Here is a 6,012-nt window from a genome sequence, read left to right on the forward strand (position 1 = left end):
TTTATTTATTTGAACATTTGTTTGAATCAGGAATTTGCAGTGTTCATGAGGTTATATTTGTCCTGTGACTTCAAATCCTTAACTTTGCTCACTCAGGCAGTGCCTGTTCTAGTTTGTGTTGTTCAGCTGCAATGATGAACTCAATAACTATTGCTGTGCTTTACCACAATTGGACAGGAAGAGCTTAATAAACTGATTGCATCTAAACCAGAATGTTTACTATATCGAATACCCACCAATTACTGAAACAGTTGTTACCTGTAGCAGAAGAGCCTCTTCTCAATATTAATTTGTCTTTATTTACAGGTCATGTCCCAAGACTGCTCAAGCTGACAGTTATTAAGCCTCTCATTAAGAAACAATTAGATTCAAATTAATTGGCAAATTACAGACCCATTTCAAATCTTCCATGTCTAAAATACTAAAGTCATGTTTGCTCATTTGTGATTTCAATCTGGATTCAGGCCCCATCATAGAACAGAAACTGCGCTCATTAGAATTACAAATGACTGACTTCTGACCAAGTCTCTCTCAATACTAGTTGATCTTAGCGTGGCATTATGGATCATAACATACTCTTAGATCGACTACAAAAATACAGTACATGTATTCAGGGACTGGCATTAAGGTGGTTTAGATATACCTGTCAGACATTACCATTTTTGTCTATTTAAACTGAAAAATCTAAGATAACAACAGTGCCTCAAAGATCTGCGTTAGGCCCACTTATATATATATATATATATATTTTTTTTTTTATAATCTTTTTATTGGAGAATCAAGGATGTTACATCTTACAGGAAATAAAACAGTTCTCCAGATTCATTTTTATCTTAAACTACTAAAACCTTATACCCCCCCCCCCCCCCCCCCCCCAAAAAAAAAAAAACTTAATGGCAACCCTTCCCACCCCCCATATTTTGACAACATTCTGGGAAAACAATCTTTTTCTATTTTGTTTGTTACACAGTACTTCAAAAAAGTTTAAGGATCTACACATTGAAAACAAGCACACAGCTGCACGCCCACATTTCGACCCCAGTTGATTAACAGGGCTTTAAACTCACATTTTCACAATTGTCAGTCAGGCTACTCAGTTCCCACCACATTAAGGTGATTGACCATTGATTTGAATAAACATATATAGAAAAAAATAAAATAAAAAAGGAAACAGAGAAGAAATAATAAATTTTAAAATATAAAGGAGTCTCATACTTCAGGCAATACTTTGAGATTCTCAAAATATGTCACAAATGGTTGCCATTTTAAGTAAAATTTCTGGACGGACCCTTTCAACGTGAATTTAACTTTTTCTAGTTTAAGAAAAAATAAAACCTCACTTAACCATGCGGCTACCGCTGGTGGAGTAGCGGATGTCCAAACCAATAAGATTCTACGACGGGCAAGAAGTGATGTAAAAGCGATAATGTCCGATTGGTCCCGGGTTAAAGTTAAGGTCTCCTTTGTAATACCAAAAATCGCAATCAGCGGACAGGGCTTAATTTGAATTTTTATGACTTCGGATAAAGTTTGAAAAACAGATGACCAATACTGATTTAGACGGGGGCACAACCAAAACGAGTGAGTTAAATCAGCTGGAGAGAGGGAGCATCTATTACAACTCCTGTCTATTCCTGGATATATATCTGCTAACCTAGCCTTACTGAAATGAGCCCTATGCACTACTTTAAACTGAATGAGCCCCAAGCGTGTACAGGATGAGGACGAGTTAATCCTTCGTAGTGCATCCTCCCAGTGTCTGTCCGACAACTCAACCATCAACTCGCCTTCCCACCCGTTCTTAATTTTTGAAAGGTCATGGTTTTCCAGAGACATAAATTGAGAATATAGTTGTGATATCAGTCCTTTTTTTGGACGGAGGAGGGTCATCTCTTCCCATGCTGCCTCAGTAGGGAGGACCGGGAAGGAAGGGAACAGTGCTTTGACACATTGGCGTATTTGGAGATATCTAAAAAAATTACTGCGTGAGAGATCATATTTCTGGCATATATTATCAAAACTATCGAACCCTTCTTTACAGTAAATGCTTTTAAAACAGGAAAGCTGCTTCCTGCTCCACTGAGTAAATGTTAAGTCGAGAGAGGAGGCTGGAAATAAATGATTCTTACAAATAGGGATAAGGGGGGAGGGAGAGGTGAATTTGTAATGGTTTCGGAACTGGGCCCAGATTCTAAGGGTGGACAATACTATGGGATTGGAGGTAAACTTGGACCACTTTGTGGGCAGGGAGGAGTACACCAAAGCAGGGAGAGAGGACGAGTGGCAAGAGTGTGCCTCAAGTGTACACCAGTCGGTGTCTGGCACATGGAGCCAGAATAAACATTTTTGCAAGTTAGTTGCCCAATAGTAGTGGATAAAACTGGGGAGAGCTAGTCCCCCCACATCGCGACCCCTCTGAAGTAAGCCTTTATTAACTCTTGGAACTTTATTCTTCCAGATGAAGGAGGTAACGGATGTGTTAACTGATTTAAAAAATGATTTAGTCAGGAATAACGGTAGACATTGAAACAGATACAAATATTTTGGAAGTACGTTCATCTTCACCGATTGTACCCTCCCTGCAATAGTCAGAGGTAGGCAGTTCCACCTTTGAAAGTCAGCTTTCATTTGGTTAACTAAAGGTGTAAAATTAGCCCCAAGAAGAGAGGTGAAGGAACGCGTAATGTTTATTCCAAGATATTTGAAACCGGAATGTGTTAAGTGAAAGGGGACTGCTTCCTGTTTAATTTGCATTGCCAAATCATTAATGGGGAAGCATTCGCTTTTCTGATAATTGAGTTTGTAGCCAGAAAAAGACCCAAAACTATTCAATAGTGATACAATTACAGGGGTGCTGGTTTCTGGATTGCTTACATATATCAAGAGATCGTCTGCATACAGAGAGACGCGATGTTCCTCAGTCCCACGCCCAACCCCCCGAAATAATAATGACGACTTTAAAGAAAGCGAAAGAGGCTCCATTGCCACTGCAAACAGGAGCGGGGATAGAGGACATCCTTGACGTGTCCCACGTGTCAGGGGGGAAAATTTGGAATGAGATTGATTAGTTTGAATACATGCTTGTGGGGACGAATAGAGCAGACGAATCCATGCCAGAAACGTGTCACCGAACCCAAACCTCTCCAATACGGCAAACAAGTATTTCCACTCCACCCGGTCAAACGCCTTCTCCGCATCCAGAGAGATTACAGCTTCTGCAGTTGAGGAAGGACCGGGGGAGTAGATGACGTAATAGGTACAAGTTTATCTTTAAATTTCTTAAAAAATTCAGGGGGGTAACCGTCGGGTCCTGGAGATTTACCAGTTCGCATGTCTCCGATGGCTGCAGCGATCTCTTTCAGTGCAAGAGGTCGATCTAACATTTCTCTGTCTCCAGGCTCAATAGTAGGTAATTCTAAGTTATCTAAAAAACTGTTCATATTCGTAACATCTAATGGGAATTCAGACGTGTAAAGTGTAGAGTAGAATGTTGCAAAAGTATTATTGATTTCCTTTGGGTTGGTGACTATGTTTTGATCCTGATCTCTTACTTGGGGTATGAGCCGTGAAGCAGCCTGACGTTTCAGCTGGTGAGCCAGCAATCGACTAGCTTTTTCTCCATACTCATAGTAAGTGCTCCGGGTCCGCAGTAATAAGTATTCAGCCTGGTTGGTGGATAGAAGATTGAGCTTAGACTGTAGAGCTATCCGTTCTTTATATAATTCTGGGGAAGGGCTTTCAGAATATTTGCGGTCTAAACTAAAAACTGAATCCGTCAGGTCTTGTATTTGTTTGCGGCGTTCTTTATTGACATGTGCTACATAGGAGATAATTTGTCCTCTTAAGTACGCTTTTAAGGTTTCCCAAAGTAGGGAATATGATATACCTTCCTTCTTGTTTATTTCCAAAAAAGTATCTATATTAGTAGCCACATGTTCGCAAAATTTCTCGTTTGAAAGCAGCAGGGAATTAAGTCTCCAGAAGGGTTGCTCTCTAACATTCAAAGTGAAAGAAAGGTCTAAGATAAGTGGTGCATGATCTGAAATGATGATGGCCAAGTATTCAACTGATTTCACTGCAGGGATGAGCGAGCTATCTATAAAAAAGTAATCTATCCTTGAGAAAGAATGATGGACATGAGAAAAGAAAGAGAATTGTTTGGAGGTTGGATTTTGAAACCTCCATGGATCTACACAGCCATTTTGTCTCATGAAGTCTGAAAAGACCCTCGACATTGCAGAAGGTGAGGTAGTTTTAGGGCTAGATTTATCGAGCAATGGGTTAATTGTACAATTAAGATCTCCGGCGAGGATCAGTCTATGTGTATCTAAATTAGGGAGAGATGACAGAAGCTTATTGGCAAATTCAGTATCGTCCCAGTTAGGGGCATACACATTTACCAAAATAACGGGTGTTTGAAATAGGAGGCCCGATACAATGACATATCGACCATTGGGGTCTGCAATAATTGCATTTAGTGAGAATTGAGTTCGTTTATTAATCAAAATTGCCACCCCTCGCGATCTGTTATTAAATTTGGAATGGAAGATATGATTAACCCATAATTTACGGAGTCTGGTGTGATCTTCTAACCGTAAATGTGTCTCCTGCAAAAACAAAACATCAGTTTTCAATTGTTTAAGATGGGAAAAAATCCTAGAACGTTTCACAGGACCGTTCATCCCCTTAACATTCCAGGATAAAAACCTAACTGCAGCTCCCCCTCCTGGGCTTGTACCACCCGCGTTACTTATCATAGGAGACATCCAAAATGTTTATGATTAGCCTGAACCACATTATGGAAGTACATTTGTGGTCATAAGTGATGTCAACACGCACTGCGTGCAGTTGTGTAGAGGTAAAATAAAATAGTAATAATAATGAACTAAAAATACAGATTAACATAGCTATGTGCATCCTCAAAAGATAAGGTTTTGCCATGTAAATAAAATGTTCCCCAGTTCTCATGAAACTTAAGTGGAAATAGAAAAAAACAAAAATAAAATAAACATAAAATAAAAACATTGAACACCCCAAAACCTAGATCTTCTTCCCCAAACGAAGAAAACCGCAGGAATTCCCAAACGGAAAAACTTCCAAGACATCTAACGTTGTCTATAACTCCTATCCTAACCTGAGGATGGCTCCTTTCTTAGTAAGTGATTTGTGTTCTACCATAATTATCTGTTCAGCTCACTTTGATAGTAAAGAAAAAAGGGACCAAACTAAATAAATAAATTTGAAAGTAATATGATATATCCCTGATTTGCATCTGTGCAAATACACAGAGCACAATTGGACTGATAAAAGTATGTAAAATAATTCGAAGTGACTGACCTAGTTATGTATCCAGCTCATTTAATTTACCTTATTAAATTGACCAGTCTGTGAAATGGTCATATGCCAATTATGTGTGAAAGCCACACTAACTAAAACAACCCTGCTGCTATGCTTAAAAAGAAAAAAAACACACTGTTGTATATTTAAATCACAGAGGCCACTGCATTATTATTGTACCTTAAACTTAAACATGTACGAAAACAAATAGTCCCAAGGAATCAAAGTATTTAAGCTGAAAGTTAGGCTTACTTTCATCTTCTCATAAATATTCTGTGCTCCAGCATCATTTAGGCTACTTTCCCCAATGAAGCTCGTAAAACTCTCTGGCTTTCTCCGGAGTCTCGAAAATCAACGTCTGTCCGTCATGAAGGACGCGGAGCCGGGCGGGATAGATAAGAGCGAACCTGACGTTCTTTTTATACAGGAGGGATTTCACTTCTTTAAAAGCAGCTTGTTTCTTGCCGAGTTCCGCGCTGACATCCTCGTGGAAAAATACCTTATGTCCCCTGAAGAACAGCTGCACTCGTTTCCTCGTTATTATGCGGTGCTTGTTTTGGAAGTCGTGGAAGAGAACGAGGAATATCCTCGGCCGTTTGGAGCTAGCGCCGGGTTCAGCGGTCGGCTTGGGTCCCACTCGGTGAGCGCGGGAAATAATGAGGGGATGTGGGAAGA

This window comes from Phoxinus phoxinus (genome assembly GCF_949152265.1).
Source record: "Phoxinus phoxinus genome assembly, chromosome: 1".
In the NCBI taxonomy this organism is placed as follows: Eukaryota; Metazoa; Chordata; class Actinopteri; order Cypriniformes; family Leuciscidae; genus Phoxinus; species Phoxinus phoxinus.